The sequence below is a fragment of the Saccopteryx bilineata genome, chromosome 3 (assembly GCF_036850765.1).
Source record: "Saccopteryx bilineata isolate mSacBil1 chromosome 3, mSacBil1_pri_phased_curated, whole genome shotgun sequence".
NCBI classification, from domain to species: Eukaryota; Metazoa; Chordata; class Mammalia; order Chiroptera; family Emballonuridae; genus Saccopteryx; species Saccopteryx bilineata.
The window spans coordinates 40058001-40069004 of NC_089492.1; the positions used below are offsets into that span (position 1 = coordinate 40058001).

Here is an 11004-nt window from a genome sequence, read left to right on the forward strand (position 1 = left end):
GTCTTCATTTCTGATACTGTATTTGTCATTTCTGACTGATTCTTTTTAATTATTTCAATGTCCTTTTTTATATTTGCTATCTCTTTATTTAGGTGCTTGCTATGTCTATCTATTGCTGTTTTAAGATCTTTGAGCATCTTAACAATCATTATTCTAAACTCTACATTTGGTAATTTGTTTATATCTGACTCATTCAAATCCTTTTCTGGGGATTTCTCTTGATTCATTTCAGTTGCATTTCTCTGCCTTCCCATTCTGTCTGTGTATAAGAAGGGTATGGCCACAGGAGTCCAATGGGTATGGACTCTGTGTTCCCTAGGTGTGGTCTGTCTGCAGGCCCACCACCCTCTCTGCGACTGCCTCAGGTGTTCGGGTATGGGCGTTGCCTGCATGGGCCCCAAAACATTCATTTTTTAAAAAAAAATTTATATATTCATTTCAGAGAGAGGAGAAAAAGAGAGAGAAGGGGGGAGGAGCAGGAAACATCAACTTTCATATCTGCCTTGACCAGGCAAGCCTAAGTTTTAAACTGGCAACCTGAGTGTTACAGGTAGAAGCTTTGTCTACTGTGCTACTACAGGTCAGGCCAGGAAACAGTAATTTGTTGTTCCACACAGTTGTGCACTCACTGGCTGCTTCTCGTGTGTTTCCTGATGGGGAATTCAACCCTCATCCTTTGTTTTTTTGAACTACACTCTTAACTGACTGAGCTAACTGGCCAGGGCCTGTACTTTGTTTTTCATACTACAGTGGTCCCTAGTCTATCACAGGGGTTAGGTTCGAGAACCCCCATGAAAGGTGAAAATCTGTAAAATAGTGACCTTATATTTATTATTCATATGTATTTTAAGGCTTTATTTTGATTTAACATTATTTTAATATGTTTTAATTAATATTTTTATAGTTTTTATAGTTTTCAATTTTTTAGGCTAGAAAATGCTTATTTTACCCCAAAAATAACTAAAATAATAAATACATAAAAATATCTATATACCGCAACATCCTGCGATATAGTGAAAAATCTGCGTTACAAAATTAGATCTATACAATTTAAATATCTGTGATACAGTGAGATCACATGAAAAGTGAACCACAATATGGCAAGGGTTGACTGTAATTCATTATAACTTGTACTGTGGCATTCCATAATCTTAGCATTTGAGAAGCAAAGTCATTGGCAGAGTGCTTTTTGAGAAAGGGTGGGGCTTAAACTGTCTTTTCAAACTTTTAAATCCCATATTTATTTTCAAAGTGAAATGTCAGACATTTATGAGATTTTAAGTGTTTATTTTATTAATTATAAGTGAATATACAACAAATTTGTCTTTATTTTTAGTGATTCTTTGGAACAGACATATTAAAGCAGTGTTGAAAAACATCACATTAAATTTTTATTTTAAAAGTACTTGAAATAGTTACATTAATCATTTGTATTTAAGTAGACTATATTGAAGCTAGTCAGAGTACTCTCATGACTTAAAGATTACCACAAAATATACAAAATAGTTTCTAAAATGATTGAGAAAGAAAGCATTCATTTTTTGATGGAGTAGTTCACGTTCTTTGCGATTTCTTTTACAGGAAAAACCTGGCATATTAACAAATAGACAAAAGAGCTATGAACAACAGATACTGCAATCATTTAGCTAATGCTATTTGGAGTCCAGAAGCAAAAATATATTATGATAAATTGATAGTAAATGTGACATTCTCAGTACATGTAAATAAACCTTAAATTCAAGAAACTGTTTTCCCAGAGTCCTAGTAAGTACACTTTTAACAGCAATCTTATATAAAGTAGCCATATGCTTATAATTATCCAAATATTGTAGATCCCTTGTGTGAAATTTTACATCTTTATTGTTTCTTTTTTAATGTTTCCAAAATTGGTAGTAATTTTTAAAACCAAATCTGATCCTAAACAGTAAAACAATTTCCTATGTAATTGTAATTTTCTATGCAAGATTTGACAAGGATGAAATTATTCTTAGAACTTAATTATCTTCACTCTCATAAGCATCCTATGTGCTCATTTGAGAAGGCACTTTACTCAATTTAAGTATCCCAATACCTATTAGCAAACTGCAATGTGTTTTTAATCTAGACTGTTTGGACAAGCATAAAATATGTTGAGTCATTACAGAAGAAAAGTGTTGCCACAAATTCACAGTGAAATAAAGTGAAAGCTCACTATGACAAACAAATTTAACATTGTTTGAGAAGTTATTTAACCAAAAAAATTCTTATGAGGATTTGAAAGTTAAATTGAATTCTTCTAAAATGTAATTCCAGGACAAAAGTATAAAGATTGAGAACTAAAATTAACACAATTATTTGATATTTTAAAAATCCAAATGTTTGAGTAACTAATGATCATCATGCTTACTAATATCTATAATAAGAATTTTCATATACTGTTGTATATAATCTGCATTAAAAAACCTAAAAGGGACTTATTTCACCCATGTCTGAAGTGCTGTAATGCCGGTGGCCAAGGCTAGACAGGTCCACACTGGATTTGGGCAGACAGTAGAGAAATTGTGGAGCCAGAAAGGGGTAGGTCATTCCTATTTAATAGAGACTCACAATGGTGGATGAGAAAACAGGCAGGGAAAAACTGATTCTTATGGAAATCAAATAGCAGAATGGCCCCTCATAATAGCAGGCAGGCAATCTACTATCCAGCATCTGCCACCCTGAGGGCAAGCACCCATAGTATTACATAGACTGACTATACACTCATGGCATTGTCACATGCTCACTCACTAAATCAGGCAAAGTGCTTGTAGCCGGTAAACCAGCAAGCAAGCCTCACAGAGCTGTTTTTCCCACATTTCATCCCTTTAGGGTTGTTTGCCTTACAATCTACATGACAATTATCTTCTGCTATGGTCCCTGTGTGAGGAGTGAGGTACATTACATAAACAGAAACAGTACAGACTACAGCAACTGAATTACAAAAGTATAAGCTATGGGCAAAACAAGAGTGGTCAGCAGCATCAAGAGATGCAAATCTTTCCCTTCTGGGAGAATATAGGCCAGACTTTTGTCCACAGACAGCACGGTAGCTGGTACCGGAGGCTGCCCCAGATGGGCATACCAAACCTTTTTGGCCTGTACACCAGGATCTGCTGGGTTTTTACCTTCTGAGCAACCACTGGCCAGGCTCTGAGTCTGCAGATGGCAGTTTCAGCCCAAACTGAAACTCCTCTGAGGAGGAGGATTTGGAAATGTCTTCTCCTGCTAATTCAGCACCACTCTGCCAGCATGAATGCAGCTCCATCATCACACCCGCTTGGGCTCTTGCAGATGCTGGCTCTTGGCCTGAAGCTGAAGCTGAAGCTCTTGAACCCACAGTTGTTTCTCCAACAGCTGTCACTGCCCATATTCCACTTCTAGGGCAAATTGCAGCTCATGAAGCTACAATTTCTTCTCCCACAATTGTTCTAGTTCCAAGTGCCATTGGTGCTAAGCCTGCATCTCACACTGCAGCTCTCCAGAGCGATCAGCCACCTTCTCCAGCAACTGGTGCAGTTCTTGTTACTGCAGTGCTCAGTCTGCAACTCATCCTGGAGGGATCAAACTCAGGAAGCCTCTCACACAGAGCTTTTAGTTTCTGTTTGCAGGGCTGTAAAAAATACCTAGACCAGTGGTTGGCAAACCGCGGCTCAGGAGCCACATGCAGCTTTTTGGCCCCTTGAGTTTTTAGCAAAGGCCAGCTTAGGAGTACCCTAATTAAGTTAATAACAATGTACCTACCTATATAGTTTAAGTTTAAAAAATTTGGCTCTCAAAGAAATTTCAATCATTGTTCTGTTGATATTTGGCTCTGTTGACTAATGAGTTTGCCAACCACTGACCTAGCCCATGGTTCCCAACAGGAGAACCACCGGATACAGCCATTCCTCTATTCCACCTTTCAAGGGTGTTGGTGGCTCCATTCTGATCTGATCTGGATCCTGCTCACAGCACCAGATGTAAGGCTGGTGGTAGAGTCCAGGAAGGTCCACATTGGATTAGGGAAGATAGTAGAGAAACTGTGGAGTCAGAAATCATTGGTCCATTCCCATTTAATAGACATTCACAACTGTAGACAAGCAAACAGACAGGGGAAAACAGCTTCTCACAGCAAATGAATAGCATAATGGTCCATCATAGTGGTGGGCAAGCAATCCATAATCTGCCATCTGCTGCCCTAAGGGCAAGTACCCATAATCTTTTTTTTTGTTTTGTTTTGTTTGTGTTTTACAAGAGATAGAGAGAGAGTCAGAGCAGAGAGAGGGACAGACAGGCAGGGACAGAGAGAGAGATGAGAAGCATCAATCATCAGTTTTTCGTTGCGACACCTTAGTTGTTCATTGATTGCTTTCTCATATGTGCCTTGACTGTGGGCCTTCAGGAGACCAAGTAACCCCTTGCTCGAGCCAGTGACCTTGGGTTCAAGCTGATGAGCTTTGCTCAAACCAGATGAGCCCACTCTCAAACTGGCGACCTCGGGGTCTCAAACCTGGGTCTTCCACATCCCAGTCCGATGCTCTATCCACTGCACTACCACCCAGTCAGGCAGCACTCATAATCTTACATAGACTGTCTACACATAGTGCTACCATGTGCTCACACACTAATCAGGCAAAGTGCTTACAGCTGGTAAACCAGTGAGCAAGTCTAACACAGCTGTTTTACCCATGAATGCCAAAACTAAAGTTAGAAGATTTTGAGTTTTTATAGCTAGAACATGGACAGAGCTGGGATCTAAACTATCACCTCCAAGACATTCCTCTTGTTTAACATACATAGTTTATAAGAAGATGTCTATAGTCAATTTTATTCTGATGCAGTTTTGTCTCCCTTTCTGGTTACTACCAGGTCCAATCCTACTGATGTTTAGAGATCTGGCCAGATTAGCCACATTTGGCCTGGTGTGACTGTAAGCAATTAAATACACCTGGTTTGCATGGGAAATGAAAGTTATTTGCTCATTAGGAATAAAAATCATTAATTTGATAATACAGTTGCATAGTATGTATTTTCTTTATAGCTTTCTCTTAAAAATCAAAACATTTCTTAAGTTCTTGGCAGGTAAATTGCCCCTATTTCATGGTGTGGACCAATGATTTACAAACCTCAGCATGCATTTAATCCCCCACCCCCAGCTTGTTAAAAAAAAAAAAAAAAAAATATATATATATATATATATATATATATATATATATATATATTGCTGGGCTCTGGCCCAAAGTCTTCAGTGGGGCCTAAGATTTTGTATTTCTAACAAGTCTTCAGTTGATGTTGATACTGCTGGTCCAGTGGCCACCCTTTGAGAACCACTAGCAGCGGTGGCAAACTACAACATTGTTGGACATCTGTGTACCCCAGTGTAACCAACAAAGGAGTGCAGTGATCGGATGGGTTTGATACCCACAGGGAGTCTTCATGCTTCTTTTAATATCCAGAACTGTACCCCATTACCTTCCTATCTGCGTGCTCTAGTACAGGCGGCAGGTGTGGGACTGACTGAATCTTCGGGGCACCTCAAGTTCAGCTGCTAGAGTAGAGAGGCTGAGGCCCAGAGAGGTTATTACTGTTTTATCATTGGGCACAACTCTTCATTTGATTTTATTTAACTTGTCTGTAAATCATTCTGTGAAGGAGTGGGAGAGCCCAAACAAACAAAGGAAATGAAAAAATCAGATTCAATATAAATTGGAGAAAGCAGGAGGAACTACAGGGCTTATAAAAGTCCCAGACTAGGTTGTGAAGTTTTATCTTGGGAGTACCCTTCTCTAAGAGGCTTTAAATGTTTTTTCTGTCTTTCCAAAGCAAACAGAACCCTCACCTTTCTTTCTGCTGATTAGGACTCCATATATTTGTCACTCTTGACCCCCTTTGAGAAACATTGCTCAGGACTCTAAGCCAATGGCATCTTTTTCTTTTCTTTGTTGATGGACATTTTTTACAGATAAAGTTTTATGGAAATGTTGAAAACATCAGAGCAGTGCTGCTCAGGTGGGAGTAGTGTGGGCAACAGGTGCCCCCCTGGAGTGCCCTTCCTGGTTAGTGTCTTCATTCCTCTTGTTGGTAGCTCTAAAAGCTAAAGTACAGAATTTTGAACCCACTGCCCTAGTTCTTTTTGTAATTATCATTCTTTTATTTTTTATTTTATTTTATATGAGAGGAGGGGAGATATTGAGACAGACTCCTGCATGCACCCTGACAGGGGGCCAATGTTTGAATCAACCAAGATGTCCTCAACACCCAGGGCCAATACTCGAACCAATCAGCCACTGGCTGTGGGAGGGAAAGGGAGAGAGAGGAGAGTGAGGGAGGGGAAGAGAAGTAGATGGTTGCTTCTCATGTGTGACCTGACTGGGAATCTAACCCAGGACTTCTGTATGCAGGGCCGACACTCTATACACTGGGCCAACTGGCCAGGGCCCTGGAATTGCCCGTTTTAAAAATTAAAATCCACAAGTGTAATGCCGGTGGCCAGGGCCAGGCAGATCCACATTGGATTCGTGCAGATGGTAGAGACACTGCGGAGCTGGAAAGCACTGGGCCATTCCATTTAATAAAGTCAAAGAAACAGCAAGAATGGCCTCTCACAGTGGCAAGTAGGCAATCCACCATCCACAATCAGCACCCCCCCCCAAGCCCCACAGCCCCACACAGGCCACATACATGGGGCACAGCCACATGCCCATTCACCAATCAGGCAAAGCGCTTGCAGCCAGCAAATCAGTGAGCAAGCCCAACACAGCTGCCCCACAACAAGTAGTCAGTCTCATTTCTTTTGAACAGCATAGGTTACAGCTATCTAATCCTAACAAATTATCAGTTTATCAACTTATTCAGTATAATAGTGGTAGTAAAATATGGCCTGACCTGTGGTGGCGCAGTGGATCAAGCACCGACCTGGAATGCTGAGGTCAGTGGTTCAAAACCTTGGGCTTGCCGGGTCAAGGCACATATGGGAGTTGATGCTTTTTGCTCCTCCCCCCTTCTCTCTCTCTCTCTCTCTCTCTCTCTCTCCCCCCTCTAAAATGAATAAATAAATAAAAATAATTTTAAAAAATATGCATGGGGATCCTACTGATGATATTTATATTGTAACTGGTATCTTATGAAGATATTACCTCAAACTAAAGAAATGATTTTATTTGTGGAAATTTTAGATGCTAGAATGTCTTCTCTGATATATTTCCAGAGCCTCTAAAAAATGATTACTCTAGCTGTGTGTGAGTAGGGGCCATACTAAAAGTAAAATCTCCTCAGTCACTTTTAGAAAAGTTGCCTTTTAAGAGACAATTCACTGAAAAATTACATAGTAAAAGAGAAAAATTTCTTTATTGATTTAAGAGAATATTTTCTATTGGGTTAAGACAAAATGATAATGTAAAGACAAAGGGGCAGCAGTTTCACGTAGGAGCAGAGAAATTGTATTTGTTTTTGGTCCTGTGTCCCTGGGCAGGCAGATCTTTCATGTTTAGACCTCTTGTTGCCAAATGCTGCATACATCTTACACATGGCTCTCTAATTTCTATTTATTTATTTATTTATTTATTTATTTATTTATTTATTTATTTATGCAAGTATGTAAGAGGAGGAGAGATAATGAGACAGACTCCCACATGCACCACTACCAGCAACCAACCTTCTCTGGGGTCCAATGCAACCAAACCAGATATTTTTAGCACCTGGGGCTACACCTCTCTCTCTCTCTCTCTCTCTCTCTCTCTCTTCACACACACACACACACACACACACACACACACACACACTCACGTACCAACAGAGCCATCCTCAGTGTCTGAAACCAATCCCCAGAGGGGAAGAGGAGGAGAAGCAAGAGAGGGAGGAGAGAGAAGCAGATCACTACTCTGTGGGCCCTGACTGGGAATTGAACCCAGGATGTCCATATGCCCGGCTGATGCTTTGTCCTTGAGCAAATCGGCCAGGGCCTCTAATTTCTTGAAATTATGGTAAAGATATCACTATTCCTTGCCCAACTTGCAACTTCCTATAAATGTCCCCAGGTCCAGCATGGTTTTTGTTTCTCCACGGGTAATTCCATCAGCGTCCACAGGGGGGCAGGACATACCAGTCAGCACAGTTGTCTGTATTTCCTTCCATGGGGTGAGGGGGGGAGTCTAACCACGAAGAGAATGCCCGGGTTATGTTGCTAAAGATGCCTTCTCACCTCTCAGCTCAAGTACATCGTGCCTTTTTAAAATGTTCTTCATAGATGAACTTGCTGAAGAAATATGAAAATCTAAGACTAAAAACTTAAATTCTATAACATTATTTCAAATTCTCCAAATGTGAGATCTAAAAGCAGACTTTTATTTGCAATTTGCTCTTCATATCTTTATTTTTATACCTCAAACTCACACACATACACACACAGGAGAGAGAGAGAGAGAGAGAGAGAGAGAGAGATATTTGTATTTGAAAGGAAGGAAAGTCTTTATACATTCCTGTGGATCATTGTCCCTATATTTGAAAATTAAATGTTTTTGTTTGTTTGCTTGCTTTTTAATACAGAAGAGTTGGATTGGGAGTCAAAGAGCTTGCCTCCTAGTTCTGGCTAGATTTCTGACAGCCTGTGAACTTGAGCCTCTCCACTGAGTTTGCCTGTCCCTCTCCTTGCTCACCTGTGAGAGCAGTGCTGCAATCCATTCCAGCAAAGGGCAGCCAGCACTTTCCTGACCTAGACGGGAGGCTGGCAGCAGTGAAGGAGGGTGATATCTGCCCCAGGGGAATCCTGAAGCCAGCAGGGACCACATCCTTTGTGGTCACTGTCCTAGTGTCATTTACTCTGACACATGACTCCAGCTAGTGTGCTGAGAGGTCCTGAGCCACAGCAAATAAGCTCATCACTTTGTTTCCTGTTTACTGATAACTTGAAACAGATAATAGTTGCTGTGGGCAAAACGAAAGGAGAATACACAAGGCTACAGTTGCTGGCAGGAAACATTTTATTGGATGGAGAGTCCGAAACCATAAATCATCATTAACCAGACTTTATACTGATAGAAATTAAAATACAAACCACAAATGTGCATTGCCCTGAGGGAAAGGGTGGAGAAAGACCACAAGGAAAAGGCCTTTCTGGGACGACACTCAGGCAGACGAACACAGCGAGACACAGAGCAGGCCAGACAGGACGCGTGTATCCCAGAGCTGACAGGTAGGTAGAAGGGGAAATGCTGTGCTGGGAGTGAGAACTTAGGCATTCTGAGTTTGTGGATTTGCAGAAGTGGCGTGGGCCAGGTGGTGAAGACCTTTAGAGATGGGCAGAGGGCACAGAGGAGAGATGGTGAAGGAAATGTGCTTGGCAGTAATACAAATTTAAATACCTCCCAAGACAAACAAACAAACAATAATAAAAAACTCCGTGGACATGCTTTGGCTATAATGTTTCGTTGCAAAAGAAGAATACAATGTAAGCATCTATTTTGGGGTTATAAAATAATATGTGCACACAAAAAATTAAGAAGGAATGGAAAAAAAACGCTAAAACAAAAATATTTGATTTGTTGTAACAAAATCTGAGAAGCACTTTTTTTATTCAGTTCCATTTTCTTTTATACTGTTACTTAGTCAATAATAAACTACTTTAAAGCACAAAGAGCAGAAGGAAGAAAAGGTTATGATAAAACACCTTAGAATCTCAAATCTCAGAAGTTAAAACTCATGAAATCAAACTAGAGTGGGACCAGAAGGGACAGCCACAGAGGGGATTAAGAGGAGAGCTAAACAGCCCATGGGGTAAGGGCCCAGACTTTGCTACAGTGTGATCTTGAGCCTCAGTTTCCCTACATGTAAAATAGAGGTAATATGCATTTACTTTATGACTGTTTTGAAGATTAAATGAAATCATATATGTAGAGAGTTTACAACCCTGCCCAATTCCCAAATACTCTTATTAATTAATTAATTTATTTATTTGCCGTTACCTGAGGGAGGCCAGCGCTCAGGGTGGAGTGCACAGCCCAGACCTGAAGGAAGTGAAGAGCGAAGGGAGCAGTGTAGCAAAACTCCCTCCCCCCCCCTGTCAGGTGAGTGGTCCCTGCAGGGGCAGTAAAATACATTTAAAAAGCAGAAGACAGAAAGGGAAGAAAAGTGAGAGGGAGTGGGGTAGAGAGGATGGGAACACACACACACACACACACACACACACACACACACACACACACAGCAGTGTGGGGGAGAAATTGTCTGAGATCAAACCCATAAGGGGCAGGGAAGGCAAGAATGGAATCAAGATATTGGGCCAGTGACGGGTTCTTCTGTGTTGGAGTGGGAAGAACACTGGGTTGGGCTCTGAGTCCTGGGGCCAGTCCATGGCTGCATGGACTCTTGGCCTTAGAGTCCTTGGAGAAGTCATTTATCTTCTCAAACTCTCTTTCTCTTGTTTTAATCTGTGAAAGTAAAAATAGTGAAACCAACCTCACAGAGTTGGTGGGGCTTTAAGAGAGAGCATTTTTTGGTTAGGGGCCGAGCACCCAATAAATGCACAGAGAAACTCTAGTCCTTAGCGTTCCAGTTGCACTGAGCGCTCGCTGTGGGAGAGAAGCAGCCTTCCTCCTCGACTTGCAGCGTCAGGCCCAGGAAGGAGCGGGGCAGTGGGCGGGAAGACAGGCCCGGAGAATCTGGGGACAGATAAAGGAAACTCGTGATGGGGCGAGGCTGGGCTGAAGAGAAACAGATTGGGGAAGAGCTGTAAAGGGAGGGTCCGCGGACGGGGAGGTGGAGGCCGAGGCGGGAGAGAGTGGGAAGGCAGAAAGGGATGGGAGGGCAGAGTGAAGAGAGAGCGGGCTGGGGAAAGAAGGGTTGGAATGCAGAAAGGACTTGGGGAAGGAGGAAGTATTGAAAGCGGAGGTAAAGAAGAGAAGGAAAATGGGGATACAGTGGAGGCGGGGGCCATGCCGCCAGAGGGAAGAGGACCCGGGGAGCAGACGGAGAAAGGAAACGGCTAAAGCCAGAGTCAGAAGAGGTTGGCGA

The 11004-nt window shown here is 41.5% G+C and overlaps 1 long non-coding RNA gene across 1 annotated transcript in view; it reads right to left on the bottom strand.

The window, feature by feature from the left end:
• LOC136329594 (uncharacterized) overlaps nucleotides 1-11004 on the bottom strand; it is a 189330-nt gene that overhangs the window by 95106 nt on the left and 83220 nt on the right. The window lies entirely within an intron of this gene.